Genomic DNA, 22,316 nt, shown 5'->3' with positions numbered 1-22,316 from the left:
ATACCAAATGAAATATATATCAAAAAATATGAATTACTATTAAGATTTTAAATGCACAACAGTTTGTTTCCATCCAGAGGAGTAGAAAGGAAAACTACACTACACCTGTGTTTTCAAGGTGTAGTGCAGGGAGATTTGATCCGCCGTGAGCATGCTCCATTTTATTTTGAAAATTAGCCGGATGTTTTATTTTCTTCCTGTGCTCGACTTCCTGTCCCTCACTATCTGATGTGTGCTGAGTTGCTGCGGAGCTCTAAAAATAAAAGCTCTGTGTATATGCTCCGGAGGGCTGCGGACTGCCGAGCAGCCGTTTCCACAGTCCGTGGAAATACACATATTGACTTTAATGGAAACCTATTGACTCCGCCGCCGTTCCGGAGCGGATCCGCAGACGTTACGCAACTGTAGCAAATTAGGAATTACCCTTGCCCATGTCTTAAAGAACACCAGCTTTATACTAATTTGCAAAAACTGCTTCTTTTTACAGTGGTTCCTTGTGTGTCTAGTGCAGTGGTTCCCAAATATTTTACATCAAGGATCCCTAAACTAACACAAAGTAGACCACGCAACCCCAATTGAATAAGCTTTTTGCTTTTCAAATGTGTTATTACATAAAGTGTAAAAATCAAACACCCATGACCAAAGTTCTCATACAGTATGTCAATGTGCTATGTCTAAATGTTAATCTAGTTATACATTATTTATAATTATTGTCGGTTTGATGCCAGGCTCTTCCGGCCACATGTCAAAGTGTCCCTGTGCAAAACACTGAACCCAATGTATGCTCCTAATACTTAACATGGTTTAAAATGCAGTAATTTAATTTCCCTACATTGCTGTGTGTATGTGACGATAAAACAAAGTTTCATTCAACCATTTTTTTCCTGCCACTTGGAGGCAGAGGAACAGGCTGATAACAACATTGACATATTATTACTCTATAAAGTTGTGTATATAAAGATGGCAAAAATGTTACAAAACTGTTGCCTATTTACACATCCAGAGGATGATTAGTATTTATTTGGAGTCCTGTTTGTGTCCACATGACGGGTCAAATAGTCACTCTCTTTTAGCTCTGTTTTGGCCTCTACCAACCTCTGAGAACATGTGTCTCTTTAGCTGCTAAATGCAGTTGGTCACTAATGTTATCTGTCTGCTGTTCGGTGCTGGGCAGATGGTGTACAATGACTATCCGGGTTCTTCCCTTCAGCAGCTGGAAACAAGTTGATTATAGCGGTGAAACTGAAACAAGGCCGTAAAGTTGAGGTTAAAACCAAAACAGAGACCATTTCATATTACACCTCATTATTTGATCATTGTTAAAGGTGCCATGACATGGTGCTCTTTGGATGTTTTCAGATAGACCTTAGTGGTCCGCTAATACTGTATCTGAAGTCTCTTTCCTAAAATTCAGCCTTGGTGCAGAATTACAGCCACTAGAGCCAGTCCCACGATGAGCTTTCCTTAGTATGTGCCATTTCTGAGTCTGTAGCTTTTGAGGACGAGAGAGGGGGGACCAAGGTGGAGGCTGGGGGTGTGGCATTGACCAACTGCCAAGTTTGAAAGCCATGATGTCTCTCTCTCATGGATGGGCCAAATTCTGTGGTGGGCAAAACAGAGAAAGGGGAGGTAACCTTGCCCGTTATGACCTCATAAGGGGCAAGATTCCAGATTGGCCCATCTGAGCTTTCATTTTCTCAAAGGCAGAGCAGGATACTCAGGGCATGGTTTACAACTATCACCATTTGTAGCCACTGGGGGACCATAGGAAACACATATTAATGTTAAAAAACCTCAAAAAGGGAAATTTTCTTGCCATGGGACCTTTAATGTGTAAATAAATTGATTTAATACATATCGATCTTAATATTGATAAGTGCAGCTCTCAAATAGTGTAACTAGTACATGGCATGATTTAATGAAAACAACAAAGGTCCTAAATTGTCAGTCAAACAACCATATTTGAAATTTGATTGTTAATGTGATGTGATGTATATTTTGACCTCCTCCTTCATTCCACTGACACTACCATGTAAATAGTTTGTACAGAAAGTGAAAATGCTCTTCACTTGAAATTCAGCACACAACAGCTGGGCTGCACTCCAGCTAGCATCTTCCCCCACAAACCCCCCCCCCCCCCCCCCCCCCCCCCCCCCCCCCTGTTGTTAAAATGAGACTGCTGGGCCCGCCTAGTAAAAGAGTTTTCTTTTACTAATGTCAATTTACAGCCTAGCAAGAGCTCCCTCTAATCTTTTCCTACTCATTACACACAATTTCCAGGGCGTTGAGCCAGGGTGCTGATTGGTTCCTTGCAGTGTGTGCAGCGAGCGGTGCACTGATTGTTTATTATTTATTTGTTTATTTATTTACACCGATGCCCGTTCCCTCCCCCTCTTTGCCTGTTTCTTCACCCACCCACATTTCACTTCTATAGTCCCCAGTGTGCATTTTCTATGAATAATCAAAGTGGCGCTAGTGCATGTAGATCTGCTTCCCTGCATCTGTTTCTCCAGAGTGGTCTGACCGCTTTCTGAAGGACAGGTGTCATACTAAAGTGTGTGGAGACCTCCGTGCAGGGCGCTCTAGACTATTTCAAATGGAAGGACCAGGCTGGGGCCACATGAGATTTTAGGGGTACCAAATATATTAAGCACGATTGGATACAACCAATAAGTTTGGTTCTACAACAGACTAATAAACAGAAATACTCATTCAGTGTTAACCTACATTTTATTCATACATTAATAATATCCCCTCTTCAGAGATAAAGTTGGAGTTGAAATTGTATGAAAATATTTTGCCACAGTTAGGAGGGCAAGAAGGGGGTCAAGGTTTAATATTACCCCCCTTAGTACCATCATTGCCTCCATGGTAACACTTTCTTTTCACAATCATATTTAGTTAGTATTATCTTAGCACTTAATACTTGGTCTATAACACAATGTAGTTGAATGCAAATAAAGAAACGTTTGTCAGGTAAAAAATGAGAGTGTCATAACATGTTCATTATTGAAATCGTTGTTGCCTTTTAAAATAAAAATGGCTAGTATCAAGTAGTGTTCTTGGGCAGCGATTGATTCTCATTCAAAATGTTCAATTTCCCAGGATTATAAAAAAACAATGAGATGAAAAATGAAATAAAAGATTAGAAAAGAATATTAGAAAAAAGAGAGAGAATGTAGTTTGAACCCCTTTCATTCAGTGGCGGCGCCAGGGAGGAGCTAGGTGATGCTGTAGCTCCCCCTATAATAGCCAAAGCACCCGCCCAGCACCCCCAAGAAATGTCTGGAATTTTTTATATTTATATTTTAATGTGGTGTTTGAATAGTCTTTTTCATGTTGTTAAAAATTGGAATCAAATGATAATTAAAAATATATATATTTTAGTCTAAAATAAACATGTGATCTTCTTTGGCCAATGGGCGCAAAGCCCGGTGAACCTTTGACCTTAACACAGGACAGCTTGTTTTTGATAGCGAGTTTGAAATTTAGCAAAGTAAAATACACCAAAATGGATCGTTTTTTGCTCCCTAAACGTTCACGTTCTGAGTTACAAGCTGAAGAGAACCGAGATTGTGAAGGTGGAGACACAATGTTCGTCGTCACAGAGCCCCAGGACCAGGACCAGGACCAAGAAGATTCTGGGGATGAAGACGAAGAAGAATCGCTAGCGGCGGTTTCCTTTGAGGATGCTAATGCTAACGTTAGGCTTTGTGCTGCCGGTGATATTAGCAACCATCCTCAAGAGGGCCCAAGAAGGCCAGTCCTTCAAACACACCCCGCCCGGCAATTTGGGAATCAGCAGAGACGTTTTAACAAAAGTTGGATGGAGTATTCAGCGTGGCGAAAGATGCAGCATTTTGTTTTGCGTGTAGGCATTTTGAGAAACGAGGGCACAGATATCATTTAGAGCCAACATTTACCAGCAACGGATTTAACAACTGGAGGAAAGCATCTGCATCTCTGAAGAGCCATCATGAAAGTATGGGGCACGAATTTGCAATGCAAGGATGGAGTGAGTTCAAACAAAAAGAGACAAGCGGATCTAAAATAGCAAACATGCTTGATAAGGGACATTCTGCGTTAGTTATGGAGAACAGAAAATACATAAAAGCTGTGGTGGAGAGCCTGCGCTTCACAACCTGTCAGGGGATCGCACAGCGAGGCCACAGAGAGGGTGAGGAGTCCCACAACTTGGGAAACTTTTGTGAGTTGCTGCATGTCATTGCTAAATTTAATCCAGCAGTGGACAAGAAGTTAGATACTAACCCATACTACAAGCCGACCCAGTCAAGAGTCTTGACTGCGACAACATCATTGATGCCTTCGCACTCAATCACAGCAACAGACGTATTGTTTTGTTGTGAAGACGTCTGGTAAGAGCTTGATTTCCCCCTCTGTTCGCGATTACAAATTTAATTATTTGGTGGTTGAAGCACAAATCTTGGCTCCTCATAATTACATCTATGATTCTATAACAGTAGGAACACTGCTGATTCATCATTAGACTAGTGGTGGTAACTGGCTGTGTGATTTTTCGATCGGCATTTTAAGCCAAAGCGTGCACAGTGTCTGTTGCTTTTTGTTGCTGCTTTTTGTTGCTCCGTTGGATTAAGTGCTCGACTCTGACAGAATCGTGTGAAAAAATATTTTCAGAGGTTTACATTGGCAAGCTTATGTATGTTGTATCTATAGCCCTTGTGATGAATACACAAACATATGCTTATAGTCGCGGAACGAGTATAATTAATGTGGGCGTGTAAGCGTGTGTATATAGGCTATATATATATAAAGGGTGGTCAGATGCGAACTCCATAATTAAACGCCCCAAAATTCAAAGCACCTTCTCTCAAGTGTTGAGCATCCCCATTGCACCTGCAACAAAAAATCTCTGGAGCCGCCACTGCTTTCATTTAAACTGCCGGTATTGTGAAAAAAAATACTTTTTCTGGGATTTGGGGTGTTATATTGTGTCTCTGGTGCATCCACACACATTCAAACTTGGAAAACTATCCATGCTGTTTTGAGTGAGCTACAGGTTTCTGAATGTCCTCTGTCTCCAGTCTCCGGGTGAGCTGTTCAAAATCTGGACAGCTTTCTACCTCGCTAGCCGAGACGAGGTGGCTAACCGTAGCATGCTTGTGCTAGCATGTTAGCTTGTTCTCAATAGCAAAACACTGCTACATCTCACACTAGTTCACCATAATCTACAAAAGAACTACTTCCATGTCCTTGTTCTGCAGCTATTCCACAAGTGCCCCTCGTCTAGAAGAAGCAGGTGATCCTGCCTTGGACTGACCAAAGTTGGAGAAAGAGTTATCTAGCTGATGTGATCTTACTGAGCTACTGAGCATGTGCAACTCCCAACAAAGATAGTTTAGAAGTGAGATGTCTCAATCTCTTGCTAAAACACAGACCTAGACACACAGGGTGAAAACAGGATCTGGAGCAATGTGCGGTATAATAAATAAATATGATATTTTTAGAAGATGAAACCATGTAAATCTATTCTGGTACAACCTCAAAATACAGTTATGAACCTGAAAATGAGCATAATATTGGCGCTTTAATGCACTGAATATATTGTATTTCTTTAAATATAGATACTGAAGTCTGGAGTCTGACTTTACAGTAGATCCTTCATTGATACAACACAAAGTGCGACTGCTCTTTACTGCATCAGTTTACTGTTTCAGTTCTGTTGTCGACAACAAAGCAAACAGTAATTTCGTCAATTGTGGTTTACATTAATCATCTAAAGTACTGTTCTGATGGAAAACATATTAAACCACAGTTTATGCTACATATTATAACAGATACTCATTCCATTACAGCATTTTGTTGCAATCAAGAGGAAATAAATTGCATTTCTTTTTCTCTTTATCTTTCCACCTCTACCATACATTTAAAATGAATGGCAGCGGTGGCGACGTAATTAACAATTATGTTGCATTGACACTCACCAGGGAAATGCTAAAGAAGGGAGGAATATTTGCAAACATATGTTGCGTTGGTTCTGTGATCTATTTGCTTGCAATAAGCATAGAAATTGACCACTGACAGTGTAATTTATTGTTTTGCACTTTGTGCAAGAGTTACACAACAGTTAGGAGCATTTAAGGCCCTAGTTTAACATGAAGCGCATGGCGCAGGTGCGTTTAGGGTGTATCCAAATCTACTTTCGCTAATTTGACGGCAGTAAAAAAGGGTCCATGTGCCGGGTGCATTGTTCAAAAGGGTTGTACTTTGTGTCTTCATTAATTCATAGGTATGTTTTGGGTGTAACATGCAATAAACCAATCATAGTGTTTCCATTGTGATGGAGGATTTGCACCGTCATAGTTTTACTTTTAATCTTTTATTGGTGTGCTGCTGCGCTTCACTGTGTGTGTGTGTGTGTGTGTGTGTGTGTACCAAGCATTGTATGCATGTTTTGTGCATAAGCTTAGGCACATTTAACTTATTTCTTGTTAAAATAACAATTAAATACTGTGCCATTAACTTCTGACCAGGTTTTTGTTGGTCAATGGCGCAATCACTTCGCACAAAGATGAATGCAGGTGCATTTGCTATTTAAACAACCCGGGCACTGAAAGGGAACTTGACTGTTGAAACTGCGTCGGCCTTAAACTAGCAACAACTCTTTCGTCTGACTTTTTTTTTTTATATGACCCTAAGTTTCACCGTTAACACAACAAGTCATAAGTGATTGTTTCATTTGTGAAAGTAATTGCAAAAGATATAACATATGTCAAGGTATTGCATACATTGTAATAATCTAACAAACATGTATACAGCCATTTTTAAAGTACGGTAATTGAAAGCAATACTTAAATAAAGATATAGAAAAGTATCTTGGCAAAAATTACTTTGGCAGAAGTTAAAGTCCCTTGTTAGAATATTACGTCAGTAAAATTATCCTGTATATTGACAGTATATTGATTGTACTTAATTAACAAAAGTCATTTTATGATATTAAATGTTCTTAACTGTTAGAAGTAAAATTAAAAACTTGTGGCTTCCTTATGGTGAAACATAATATTCAGGGTATCCACACGTGCTTAAACATCAAATTCAAAGTCTGACATCAACAAAGAGAAAAACGGAAATGAAACAGAACATTTTATTTTTTTGTGAGAAAGAATCTTTAACTTCAACGTAGGCAAGGCAAGGCAAGGCAGCTTTATTTGTATAGCACATTTCAGCAACAGGGCAATTCAAAGTGCTTTACACAAAATCAGTTAAACAGATAAAACACAAGTAATACATGTGCAAATTATGGAGATGCTGACTGGAAATGTTACTGACTAAAAGTTCAAATTGTATTCAGGAAATGTAGTGGAGTAAAAGCAAAAGCTTCCAGAACTTTAAATAATGAAGTAAAGTACAAAAATGTGACTATTCTAATTAAGTACAGTACTTGGTTACATTACAGCACAGCATGTATAAGACACAGATGTGTATGCAATAACAGACTTTAGCCATCACCCCTCTGAAATGGGTGCTTGGCATTCTGAAATCTCAGGCTTCTCTGTAAATGGTGCTGGCTATGCCATAGCGTTGGTGCAATCACTGTACTTGCAGCCGGTTCACCTCTTAAGCTGTTTTGAGTAATTTTTCTGTATTAAGTATAATATTTTGTTATAGAATGATAAAGACTTCCTTTCCTCTGGTTTGGGAACTCTGAGGGTAAAATGTCCTCAAAGTGAAATCAAAATTGACCTGTTTACACAGGTAAAATGGTCAGTTTAAAACTAACAGCAGGTGCTGAATGGGCTTTTATGACTGCAGTGTGTGCTGGCATACTGGCTGAACTCCACCCAGTACAATATTCACTGCAAATGGTCAACAGTGTCACATGGTTGTGTTTTGGACATGTCCTGTTTGGCAATGCGCTTCTGATTTGTTTCAACTTGTTTCAAATGATATGTTACGCAAATGTATGCGCACCAAAACATATAATGGTATGATATCCTTTGAAACCGGCGGCTGGTCACTTGACAAGGGTCACGTGACGCCGGCTGGCTATGAGCCCCATAACGCCGAGCGGCAGTTGCTAGTTGTCTAAGCCGCTATTGAGCTTTGTAACGCGAGCTACAGACCACCGTTGTATGAGTGGCAGTTGGTGGTTCAGTTACCCTAAGATAGGTGACTTTAAGTCGTGTACAGAGCACTGTAAGCTGCCAGCCATTTTGGTGGATATTCCAGTTAAATTTACCCGATTCAAGTTGTATGAAATGTACTACCTCTAATTCCATTCCTGTAATAACTGGGATATCTTCCCACAAACCAGCGACAAAATGGCCAAATTGGCTACTCGCAGTTCCATGTAGAAACAATTTATTATAAGCACTGACATAACCATTTATATGTTTTATAAAGGAGCTAACATTGTTCACTGTTACCTTGTATTTGGTTTTTCTTCTGCAAACAAAACTACAAAAATGGCTGGTGGATCAAACTCAAACATTTTTAGTTTACAGATCAAAATGTGTAAACGTTAATATTCACAAAATAGGCTACCTGCAAAAATCTTTAAGAAGAACACAGAGTCAACTGAACAAAGAGTCAAAGAATTACAAGACGACCCTGTGCTACGCCCACACGCACATACACACACACACACACACACACACACACACACACACACACACACACACAATCCACTCTGCATCAGTCCCAACAGCCAGAACATGGATACCCAGCGGCCCATGACTATCAGTGAACAGGACAAACAAAATTAATTAAAGTGCCATCATAACCGACACCTTGCTGTCACTTGGTGCAGAGAGGTAGAAAAGATGATGCACTGTCATGTGGACTGCACGGCAGCGAATTGCCTCATCACATATGCATGCATGTCATCATGCACGCGGCACAAAAACACTGTACGTTATTAATTGAAATTCTGCATTTTAAAGTTATCTCGTTGTGTACACTGACAGACAATAGGGATTTCCTTCTTTTCGCTTGAACTGCCTTTAATTTGAAAATCATCAATTGCTTAATTTATTGGAAACAGTGATAACCTGAGAATAGAGAATATTTTAATCCCATTTGATAGTGGACTAGAGCTGAGGTTTTAGATTACAGAGAGCACATACACACATGCACACACTCAACTAACAATATGACGACTGCATGATGCTCCCGTGGCACCAAATGATAATCCTTGGTGCTTCATTATTCGCCCTTAATCTACCGTTCATTACCGTCAACAGCCTTTGTCAGTCCCCCAATGGTCCATGTAAGTAATGCTATATCATATCTCCAATTTCAATCACATTCTTCCAACCATCCAGCGGCAGTCATCATTGTCTCTGAACACTCCCGGTGGCCAGCTTCCGTCTAAATGGTCAGGAGAAACAGGATGGATGGATGGATGGAAGGATGGAGGATGGGAAAGAGGTAGGGACAGTGGAAGCAAAACGACAAGCTGACTTCATATCAGCGCCAAGATTACTACTGCTGAAGGCTGAGGTGCAAAGAGTTGTGGGTAATTGTCGTGTTTTTCATTAGCGGTTAGATGAGGATCTGGAGATGAGGGAGGAAATGGCCTCATCATCATCGTTTGTGTGTGTCTGTATGTGTGTGTGTGTGTGTGTGTGTGTGTGTGTGTGTGTGTGCGTGTGTTGCAGATCACACCCTTGATCACAACCCCTACTCACTGCAAAAGGAACAAATTGTTCCCTCTTTCTCTACAACGGCAGGCCGGCAATATTCAACCCATTACCTCGGAACATTGAAAGAAACAAGCTGTCCTTAAATGACAAGCCGAAAAGATTGCAAGAAAAGAGAGAGACAGAGGATAGGCTACAAGAGAAAGAAATGGTGACGGGTTGGGTGGGTGGGTGGGTGGCTGTAGGGTTTAGGGACTGTGAAGCCAAAAATAAGACAGGAGATGAGGAACGAAAATGAAAAGAAATGTCTGCCAAAATTGGGATGAGATGCTACAATCGCACAGGCTGGGAAGGGAAAATTAGAGCAGAGGAGAATTTAAAAGAGACACAGAAAGGAAGAGAAGGGTGGGAAGACAGAGAGAGAAATTGAGAACATTGAGAACACAGACCAAAGTAGTCGCAGTTTCTCTCTAACTTTTCAGGACATCAGAAAAAGAAAGAGAAAGAAAGTGATACCTTATTGATCCCCAGGGGGAAATAACAGTAATTAAATAACATTTTTAAACTCTTTTGATACATATTACACATTACACACAGGCTCAAAATACACACACATACACAACTTAAAGGGATACTTCACCTATCAGCATGAAGCCTTGTATCAGTAGAAACTCGCTAGTATTTTTGAATGGCCGTGCTTCCCTCCATCATGTCCCCCTGAGATGAGAGATGTCTGTACTGTGTGTTTGTGTAAAAAATCTCTGATGATGCAACCCGCCCTGAGGGGGCGGGACCCAAAGCGAACCGAAACAAGCCCCATTTGGAGCTAAGCTACAGCGCTCTTTTTTCAGCAACAAACTTTTACAAACAAACAATTATGTGCATTCAAGCTACCGTACATGTGTACCACCAGGATACATAGGTATGGATTGGAGAATATGCAGGAAACTTTATTACAGACGGAATACTCAATACAAGCTTCTCCTGCTACGGAGACCAGCACCTTCAGCCAGCGGTGGCGCCCGATGCCGCAAGCCCGGTAAGGGGACATCGCCGAACGAGGGCAGGAGTTCTAGCTAGGTGAAAAGCTAACACCAGACGGCCACCTGTCAGGTCCATCCTGCTTGCAAGTGTCTAAACATTAGATGACAAACAGGACTCCGTCTAACTTTAAAAAAGCTCCCAACGTGAGTTCAGAGACTGCTGTGTTGTTGTTTTTGTGGAAACATGGCTGAACAACAGTGTACCTACCTGCTAGCCTTCTGAGCAGATGCTGCTCTGGCGGGTAAGACTCGTGGAGGTGGGCTGTGTCAACACGGACACGGACTGGTCGTCTTCTATCCAACTACTGCTGACCGCTGGTGGAGTTGGTGACTGTTGGTGACTGTTAAGTGCCAACCATTCTACAGTCCACGCAAATTCACGCCTGTGTTTATACTCGGTGTTCACATCACTCCAAGCGCTATTGCCATTGTGTTAGCTGCACTTTACGGAGCTTATAATGTATGTGCACTAAATGCAGCTTGTTTCATGTTTTGATATAATGTCGTTTTTATATTTTAAATGTGTAACACCACTTGAGCCACGGTGAAATGTTTTGTGTACATGGTTGAAATGACAGTAAAACACTCTAGAGTTCAGTTGAATGCCTTACTGTCTGTCTACGTCAGTAAACGGTATGGCTTGGGAGTGGACTCTTTGAGCAGCGAAGCAAGTGCATCCTGGGATTTGGTGTTATTTATCCATATGAGCAGGCAACAATTTAAAAAAAACATTTCACATTTGTACTACATAAGTGACCCAATTTAAAGATGTATTCATCTTTCCAATGGGGAAATATCCCTTTGACCAAATTAATAGAGGAAGTAGTCCATTCTGATAGATATTCCCTACCTGTTAAAATAAGCTACCATATATTTAACTACATTTATAGAGGAAGTGAGGAAATTACTTGAAATATTTTTAAATACATTTATTATTCTCCTTATTCTCCTCATAAGGAGCAAAATTCCAGATTGGCCCATATGAGCTTTCATTTTCAAGGCAGAGCAGGATACCCAGGGCCCTATCGCCATTTCTAGCCACTGGGTGACGATAGGCAGGCTGGGGGAATGCATATTAATGTTAAAAAAACTCACAAAGGGAAGTTTTCATGCCCCGGGACCTTTAAAATATAAACTTATTTTCTCAAAATATTGACTTAGAATCTCAAAATATTGAGAAACTTTAAAATCACCTCTGCAGTGTCCAGGAGGTGAACTGGCACCTCTCTAGCTACCAGTCTCTAGCTACCTGAACTTAGTCCATACAGGGACTTGAAATGGCTACCCTCCGGTTCCCAAGCCAAACGGACAGCACTACCAACAAGTTACCCTTGTAGCAGAGAAGCCCTACTTCTGTACGAGTTGTGCACTCTCCTAAATAAAGAATCATACTGTAGCTGGATGTATCTCCTGCTCAAATGAGCACTAAACTATCACAGACTTTGTCACCAAGAATAAACTTATCCCCCCCACCACCCCGTTGAAAAGGCTAAAACAAACTTCCAGCAATTGCTAGTGGGTTAAACATTAATTGCTTTGCCTTACCAATTAGCAATCCCAAACAGTATCATTATGAGCTTCTCCATCCTAGCTTAGCATTTACAGCTGCTCTGGCAGTAACGTTGTGAAGATTCTAATTTAGCTAATTTTGCTTTGGTTTCACTCTGTCTATTTACAGGCTTCATGATATTAAAAGTGATGCCTAGGCATGCTATATTTATCTTTATGTTCAGGATAAGTTGTGCTCCCCAGAGATGCCATCATGACACCAGTCGGCTACTAAATGACCACACACACCTCTCCATACATCACACTGGTCCATTATATCTCTGTATTATGCCTGTTTGCCTCTTTTCCAATTTTCTTTGCATGTTTAAAAAAGGTTCATTTATCGCTTTTAAAATGCATTATGAATCAAATACTGCTATTTTTACAATAGGATATGACAATTTAGATTTAGAATTAGGACGGAAAATGCGCTGGATTGATGAAGTCAAACGTTCACTCCAACTTTGAGCTAAATGCTGATATTCCCACAATGACAATGCTAATATATTGGGGTTTAGCAGGTATAATGGCCACCATGTTCACCAACTTACATTAGCCATTTGTTGAGCAGTTACGACCCTCGTAGCCCCCTGATCGTCTCACTAATTTAAAAAAAAAAATGTAGCAAAGTTCTTGCCGCCATATCTGCATGTGCCACATTTTGCATTGTCTCTTAAACATTAATGCCTGAACCAAATTTTGTTCCAGTCCATCCAGTAGGTGATATATTTTTTGGTATATTTCACTAGATGAGTGAAGATTTTTATCACCAGTCATTATGATTCATCCTTTTCTCTTCATAAGATATGGTTACCTCATCCACCATGTTAACCAAATCGCATAGCTATCCATCTGTTATGGAGAATTTTTTGCATTAGAGCTTAGTGGGCTTAGTAAGTGAATCTTATGCTAAAGTCTTTTATCATTTTTAGGCTATAACATTTTCAAAAAAATGTATTTCTTTTTGCACAGAAATGTTGCCTTTATGCTTGAGACACTTTCTTTCAGTAGTGCTAGGGTGGGGAAGGATAAGGCACCAAACTTACCGACACAAAAGACCTTATCAGCACTTCTCTCCTCTTTTTCTACCCCTCTCTCCCTCCATCTCCTCATCTCTCTCTGCAGTGTTAGCACAACAGCTTCAGAGGTTACCACTCAATTAAGCCTGGCTGTTCATTTACGGCCATGACAAAGACTACTGTCTCTCTTCTTCCCCTCTCTCTGCCTCCCTCCTCTAACCAAACTTGTAATTACAGTGTTGGACAGCGCGCTCCACACTGACCCACTGTAAAATATGACCATCAATTTGGCCCTTATCCCTTCATCGCCGTTCCTCCTCCTCCAATGGGGCCGCTAGATGTTGCTCACCCCCCCTTCACCTCACCCCTTTCAACTGCCACACGGCAAAGCGTCAAGATGAGGAATATCGCCAAGCACTATCTCCCTGTAATGAATTACTTTCACTTTTAACCCCAGACATATATCCACTTGAACTTCCCTCCGCAAATTATCTTTTTTTTTTCTTTTCTTTTGCTTCATACCCCACCCCCTCGACCAACCATCCCACTTTAAAACCACATACACTAGATTAAAATATGAAGTCAGTACATTTAGAAGTTGCACGTGCAAGCATTTGTGTGATAGGGTGATTGATAGATAGCTGAGGTGGTTATGACTGGCTATATGTGTGTAGGGGTAGATACTGTATGTGTACATCAATTCAATAAAACTATAAAGACTGCCTTGGTGTAATTTTAAAAGCATAAGTACACACAGTGCCTATGCCCTGCTGTGCCACGTTACATACTGTAACGCCCTGCAGCGCCCTGCTATGACATGAACTACTACTACCATTTTTTAGTCACTGTTCCATTATCTTTATTGTGACCGCCTACCAAGACCCTGGGTCTGGCCGAGGTTTCTTCCTAAAAGGGAGTTTTTCCTTGCACTGTAGCACTATGCTGGCTTTTAGGGGAATTACTAGAATTGTTCGGACTTTATAAATTATAGTGTAAAGTGTCTCGAGATAACTGTTGTTATGATTTTATACTATAAATAAATTAAATTCAATTGAATTACATTGTTAAAGTTGTTAATATAGCTGGCTGAATAGAGCATGGATGGTAAAAGGAATGTGTCTGGCATGTGTAACCCCAGCACCAAGTGTTATGTTCAATGACGTTTCTTTTTGTTTCCAACACCAACAATTTAAAAATTCTCAAAATATGCACATGACAACTTTGGTGAACTACAAGGTAGGAGAAATCATTGTTTTGGCAAATGTGCTTTGTTTACAGTAAGATATAGATAAGGTTAGATGGCTCAAACACTTAGTTAAAGCTATAGTGCACAAACTATTTTATATTATTGAACGTTCGTTAGTCAAATGAGTTAATACAAAGCGAATTAAGCCTGTCAAGTCACAGAAGCTCACAGAAGAATGATGCGCTTTACATCACCGCAGAATTCATTTCAACCCCAAACGACCGTCAGACACAGCCTACCAAGAGCCTGGGTCTGTCTGAGGTTTCTTCCTAAAAGGAAGTTGAGGTCTAGACCTATTTGCAAAGTCTCTTGTGATAACTCTTGTTATGAATTGGTACTATAAATAAAATGGAAGTGAATTGAATCACATGTCTCACATGACTGCCGCGCCAGTGCCGTGGCGGCAGTGAAGGGGTGAAGTCATTTACTAGCCAGCGGCAGCTACAGTAGCTGCACTGCACATTAACAAGCTCCAGGAGGCACATGTGAGCAGTCAAGAAGCAGTTTTTCTGTCAACAGGATTCAAGCCATATGTTAAAGCATTCTGCTGCCAGTTATCAAGTGCAGCCCACATTTAATACCCGCCTACCGCCAATGCGTTGCAGCATTCAGGTGGCAGGAGGCGTGTAAAATGAAACAAGTAACATAGTTTACACCATCCCTTCCTTGTGTTTACTAGGATCTTGGCTGCAGGGATTTGCTTACATTCGACCAAGCAATAAGGCCTGGCACACAGTCATAGTTCCAAAAGATTCCAAAGGTGTTTGACGGGGTTGAGCCACTCAAGTTCTTCCACGTTAGAAACTGGGAAAACCATTTCTTCATGGATTTGGCTTGTGCATGGGGGTATTGTCAAACATGGAGGGTGCAAACAAACTGTTGAGCCAGAGTAAGACATACTAATATATACAAGAGACCACCTTGCAATGGGAAGTGGGGGGGCCAAGGCCCCTTCTTTACCTCCTAACCACTACTTCCGGCACCCTTGCTTGGACCACACTCGCATTTTGCACCGCCTTTTGCACGGTTGTGACGCTATTGCTCTGACAATATCTGCCAGACAGACAGACAGACAGACAGACAGACAGACAGACAGACAGACAGACAGACATACAAACAACTCAAAAGTTGAAAACAACACCGCTGTTGCTGATGCAACTGGTAAATGTCATTGGAAGGCTGTAGAACTGTCTGGCCAAAGCTATGTGGACGGGACTCTCCACACACTGCTCTACTTCCTGTATTTAGGAACTGTTTTGAAAGCAACCTTTTGAACCTTAAAATTATAGTTGCTGAAACCTTGAATATTTGCCAGTTTTAGATTGGGTGTCTGTGCTCTCTGCTAAGCAATGGATTTCAGTGGATGAGTACCATGTTTGTGTTTATGACACATTCAGTCAGCCAAATTAAAAGTCTTGATTTTAGTTAGCACACACAACAATGAAGCAGTAGCACAGCAGGATGCAGATGCTGCAGGACAACATGCCACTGAGAAGACGAATACAGAAAAACAATGCTGGGCTCTCTTACACACACACACACACACACACACACACACAGAGACAACACACACATAGAGTGTTGCCGACACAGCTGTCCATAGGACATGCAGCTCCATATGCCCTAGCCAGTGGGGGAGTGGTGGTCCTTCCAGGCCAGCTAATCAATCACTGGGCCCCCCGTCTTGCAGAGGTCATCCTGGCTCCACAGGGCAGGGTGCAGAGCCCCGAGTAGTGTGCCAATAATCGCCATTTTCAGCTGAGCCACAGTGAATTCTAGCTCACCATCTCAACATATGGGAGGTCAAAAGGAAGAGGGACAAACGCTGGAAGTGAGTTTGAAGAAACAGATCATCTGCATGCATTTCTTTTTTTAAAACATCCAGAATGTTAGACAACTTTTAATTTGTTAGGGATCTGCAGGAACAAGGATTTTTGATAATAATGCTCCATCGGAAATCTAAGTTAACTTTAGGAACTTCTAATCCTTAAAATCTATTTAAGAAACCTTTAAAACTACTCCTGCAGCACAATTCACTGCCCCAATGTTCACACTGTATGTACAATCATGATGTTCCAAAACAGTGTCACACCTTTTCATGCCTCCAACGCTCCACCAGCATTTGAATACTTACTGATACCAAGAATCATTGAACATTTATTTTGTTTTTTAATAGTATGTTTACTCTCCAACATCAGCAATCCTTATGTGTTTGAACCATATCGCCAGCCAAGAATGTCATTATTTTGCAAAACCCTAAAATATTCAGTGAGTTGTTATTTTACATTCAATGCAGTTTATCTTTCTACAGTATCCACATGGCAACTACATCTATATATGATTAAGATAAAGGAAATGTGGCAAATAAACTGACTAGAATAGGGTTAGGCAATTGAAAAACATAGTTTTTTAGAAGATTATAGGTAGAGGTAATAAAATGGTGAACGTTAATTGCAGGTTGGTAATAGGGTGCAAAATCTGTTCTACTCCATAAAAGTGATACTACTACCTGGATTGGAGCTGAACGTTGGTACTGGATATACATTTTGAGGTGTGTAATTATCCAATAAGTAAATTCTCCCTGGGGGTAACCAAGCACTTACACACTCACTGACCTGATGTTTTGGCATCCTTCCAGGTGGAAGTCTTTTTAGTGAATTATCGCATTCTTTGGTGTTGACATGTAGACACGTGATCACGCTGTCCGCATTGACAGAACAGTAGAGGGCAGGCAGTTACCATATTGGAATGGTCTATGGAGCCATGTTCTGGATCAACGGAAGTACATTTCAAGGATAAAGCCTGCGCCAGATGTCAGCCCCTCTCTGCTCTCTGTGTGGTACCATTCTCTAAATCCCCATCGCTGTGGGAAACAACAACAACAGCAAACAACAACAACAACATTTGTGCTAGCAAGCCACATGTTAAAAAGATATGAAGAAAATGTGGACTATGCAACAAGACAGGCCTAGTTTGTTCCTTCTATGAATGATTGTAAAGATTTACTAAGAATATGTTCACGGTGTTTACTCCCTAACTGGGACGTGTTGGGACCAATTGGTGGGATTGCTGTGGATGAAGTACACACAACGATACACTGGTAAGAGAAAAATGAGGTTTAACCATGTGTCCAGCTACCTTAATTTGTATTTGGTTTATAACAGTTCACTTCATTTTGCGGGTTGCAAATGTTCCTCCAAAAGTTCCTTCCCGAGAATATTTAGCAGAACCGCTGTCACGGCATCTGGAGCTTATTGTGCCCAAGATAATTGTGATTGGTTTAAAGAAATGCAAACAACCCAAAACATTTTTTTCTCCTATCCCAGTTTGTATGTGCAGTGTGGCCAAACCTTACTCCACAGCGCTGTGGTCTGCCAATGCGAGACTAATGGAGCCATGACAACAGGACTCTGCTCTTCCCATTCTGCTGACATGGCTTGAATGCAGCATTATTCGTTTTGCATCTGCTGCTCACTGTTTGCTCTGATTATTAATTATTATGCAATTCTGGTTAGAGATTGTGAACAAACCAAGAGTTGGTTGAAATCCTTGACAGCAGCTAATTTTCCTTCAAGAAGTTCACATAGAGGGTCATCTGGCTGCCACTCCTCCCGGTGTCACGTCCAACTGGCCTGGGAGGTGTAATAGCCCTACTAATCTCCCAATAATGGCAGCGGGACTGTGGACCCACGGTCCCCCGGAAATCAATACCTCGTCCCTCAGGGGGACCCCGCTACCCAAGGGGATGTCAATACTGTCGATTGGGTATTAAAGAACATTTCATCAGTGCGTGTGACAGCAAAAGAGAGCGAAAAAGAGAGACAGGGAGTGTGTGTTGGGGGTCATGGAGGGCGTCTATGGATGTCCAGGGTGGCCTGTGTGTATTAAGCCCCCCAGGGAGGTCCCAAGGTGATGTGCCATCCCTCCTGACTATCGACAGGCGCCATGACAAACTGTGTCGTCTTGTTTCACTGCGCTGTATTGTGTTCAGCTTAAATAGGAAGTGAGGATGGATGATGGCAGGTTTGTAGGTATTTTTCACTTCTGCTCCCTCTTATGCACTCTGTAATTATACAGCTGTCTGCTTTAATGAAGGGAAGGATTGCATATATTTTAATATCTCATTAATGTGGCAGCTGCTTGTTAGTTAGATTGAACTATTTAAAATGCATACAAGAGATAGATTACTATGACTATTTCTACACAATAGTCCAGTTTCACTCCAGTTTTCGTGCTTTCAGGTGACACATTCTGTTTGGCACAATCGCTTCTCCCTCCGGGAAAAAAAGTTCTACTTGATTACATGAATAGATGCTGTGGCGCAAAACTACCGCAGCTTGTGTCACAAGATTGATTATTGTGCATGTAGTAAATTAACTTGTTTGTATTTGAGCAATAACTAAGCACAAAAACAATAATATTAGAAAGTTTGTACTTTCTTCTAGTGTTTAAAGGAACACATTTAGAGAAATACACTCATTTGCTGTCTTACAAAGAGTCAAATACACTGATATCAATGTGGCCTGGTTAGATAGGTACTAGTCTTGCATTGCCAGACCTCTCTCAACAGTGCTGCGGAGGAAGGTCTGGCTGGTCCAAACAGCATTCCTGGGTAGGGGAAAAAGGTGCTCTGGTGTATTGGCATTTCCTTAAACTGAATCCCTATCGTCTTGGGCGGTGGTAAGCACCGGACGGAGCAACAGTGCCTCAGCACACTGTGACATCACTGTTACTCCTTAACAGGGGGAAACGTGCACCTTTGATTAAGTAAATTCATCTAATTGGTAGATTCAGACATCAGTTTTTCCTGTTAATTTGAAATGACGCAAAATATCCATTCCAGTTTTTCCCCTATTCATTCTGCAGAGGGGCACAGCCGTGAGTCCATGGACAGAGCATGTGTCTGTGGTAATTTTACATAAAATAATTTTACGTCTGAAATAAAAGCAGGATGATCAAGATCAAGTTGTCGGCAGCCTACTGGTTACAAACAGTCTGGGTAGTAAAGTGCTGCAGAGCTGGTGTTGTTTTAGCTTGGTCTCAGACCTTCCTTCACCGAGGAGAGGAGGAGGAGGGTCTGGCAAGTCCCCACAGTATTCCAGTAGCAGTTAACCATAGTCCTCATGTATTCACTGAAGTTTAGAATTACAACAAAAAGGAAGTCTAAAGCCATGGATATCTGGCCTAAATAAGAGAAATCCGGTGGAATTTTCCACCATTTTTTAGTATTCCATTAAAGTAGATCGGTGATGCTGCTCTGCTCTCATTGTTCCTTGTGAAGTTAGCTGAAAGTGAATGTAGCCCCTGTGTGTTTTATATGTAGTGAATGCGTCAGACTCTTTTATATATTATGATTTATAAACAGACTATAATTGGAAATTGTTTAAAAAAAATGCTTGTCAGCAACCTGTCATATGGCCCTGTGTGCTCTGATTAATTTGGGGTGCAGTTAACATACCAGTCGTAATTTTTCTTTTAATCAGAAGTCAACCACTGTTTTGGAAGTAGGACATAATGGGAGAACAAGGGGAAGTAGCTTTAAGTAGTGAGTTGATCCTACCGGATTCTGCTTTAACCCCTGCTCCATAGGTATTTGAACAAACCACCACGGGTGTCATTTCCCAGGGGTGACCAGTCTCAGATTTTTCCAGATAGTTTGTCAGTCAGTCTACAGTACCAACCAACAGTCATTCAACCATGACCAACATATATCCACGCAGAGACAGCATGTTTGCAGTTCACTTGAGTACTTGAACAACAACCCCGCAACTTGGCTGCCATCCATTTTCCAACCATCATTGTGCTGTGGGTGCAACTTTCCCTACCAGAAGAGTAATGCAGTGTTTGTTCCAGAGAAGAAGAAAAAAGCCTGCATCAGGATTTTGCTTGTTCTCACCTAGCCGAGGCCACAGGATGGGCAGCGTTCTCGCTGTGCCCCCTGCCTCAGTGCCCTGCCGCCTTCCCACCCAACCACCACCATCTGTTCCCTGGCCCAGCCCTCTGACCCCCCCAATGCAGGGCAGACCCAGAGTGCTGACACCCTCACACCCCACACACACGAGGGAAGGATATACAGTATATGTGTATGTGTGGTCATGCACATATGTGGTAGTCCAGTCAGATCAAAGATGCAAGGATGGAAAGAACATCAAAATATCATTTTCATCAGATGTGGTACTAGTTGTGCTGAAAAGAAGGCAAATACTGAAGTAATTGCTCATTATTAAAAATGATTTGTTCTAAGTGTAAACACACTTTTACAATGCAATGAATTTTTATAACAGGCATGTTCATTCTCAATTTCTCTTCCAAAGAGCGGGTTTAGATAGTGGGATATAGTGGAAACTTGTTTATATTTTGATTCTATGTCAGTCATGGTGTTTGCCCTTTTGGACTTTGGTTATAGAGATGTGTTGAGCAATGTTTCCATCATCATATCTCATCAATGAAGTTAGTAAATGTTATCCAAACTAAAACCTATGATGGACAAAATGATGAACCTACCAATGCTACTTGTGTGGCATTCCCATGAGTGTTCATCCTGAACAGTAAAGTACTAGGCTGTCATCACATTGTCATGTTATGTCCAGCATCACTCATTTACTCTATATTGTGCTCCAAATCTGTTAAATATCATATATAACAAATAATAAATAAATAATTGCACAAAATGACACAGCCGGTGTGTGTTGCCTTTTACTATTTTCTCTTTTTTATCAACACTCTCAGAAAGACGGAGCCTGTACAACAATGTGTACTACTTAAATGTCGTTACCTAAAGTGTAAATTAATGAGCAAAGACACTGAAAGCACATATACTAAAAAATAAATAAAAAAACACACATCACATCCACACACACACACACATGTACAGACCTAAGTGCATGCAAACAACTCGCCCCGCCAGAAGCTGTGCTGCATGCAGCTCAGGCTCAGTCTTAGCGTGGTGCCTCAGTGGGAAACAAGAAGATCAACAGGGGCGACTCAGCGGTAGAGCGGTTGCCTGCCAATCAGAAGGTTGGCGGTTTGATCCCTGGCCCTGCAGTCCCATGTCAAAGTGTCCTTGGGCAACACACTGAACCCAGAGTTGCCCCCGATTCTGCACCATCGGAGTGTAAATGTGTGTTTAGTTCAGTTCATGTTTATTGTCCCCATGGGGAAATTATGTTGCAGTAAAAAATCATATCACATGTTATTAAAACATTAGGACAGAATGTGTTTATCTGATGGCACCTTGTACGGCATCCTCTCCCACAGTGTATGAATGTGTGGGAATGGTTCCTGTACTATGTAAAAGCACTAAACTAGTTGTTAAGACTAGAAAAGCACTGTATACTGTAAATACAGTCCATTTATGTCTTGATGGCCGTTTACTCCATGCACAATGCTATGACCATGAATCCAATTAAGAAGGAACAAGAGTGACAGGATTCTGAGGACATTTTTGTAATCACCTGAAGAAGAAATTGATCTGTTGAATATATCAATCAGACAAGTGGACAAACGAGTTATGGTTAGCTTAGAGTGCATGGTAAGCTTTTAGTGAATATGTATAAAATGTGTGCATTGACAGCACTGAGTATGTTTATATGCACACTCATATTCCACTATCATTACAGAATATGACAATAAGCCAAATTTGACAGAGTCATGTAAACAGCTAATCCGTTATTCTGATATTCGGAATAAGGTAATTTTCAAAATTTAGCATTTTTCTATTACTAAGGCGAGTGATATGCTGCAATCTTTCTGGTTTTTAGAAGCTTCTTTGGCCATATATACAGCGCATTCGGGATATGTGTCTCAGTCTGGGTTTTTACTGCAGTTTACGGTCTCTCTG

At 41.1% G+C, this 22,316-nt stretch overlaps 1 long non-coding RNA gene across 1 annotated transcript; it reads right to left on the bottom strand.

Moving 5' to 3' along the window:
* Positions 1-293: 293 nt before the first annotated feature.
* Positions 294-12,642, bottom strand: LOC116676780 (uncharacterized). The gene is made up of 3 exons (XR_004328830.1): positions 12,633-12,642; positions 2,927-2,931; positions 294-402 (listed from the first exon to the last, which is right to left on the bottom strand). It is a non-coding gene; the product is annotated as an uncharacterized LOC116676780 (long non-coding RNA).
* Between the last annotated feature and the right edge of the window lie 9,674 nt (positions 12,643-22,316).

Source organism: Etheostoma spectabile, chromosome 3 (assembly GCF_008692095.1).
Source record: "Etheostoma spectabile isolate EspeVRDwgs_2016 chromosome 3, UIUC_Espe_1.0, whole genome shotgun sequence".
In the NCBI taxonomy this organism is placed as follows: domain Eukaryota; kingdom Metazoa; phylum Chordata; class Actinopteri; order Perciformes; family Percidae; genus Etheostoma; species Etheostoma spectabile.
Note: the sequence above shows the minus strand (reverse complement) of the source record. Positions and strands in the feature narration are given on the sequence as shown.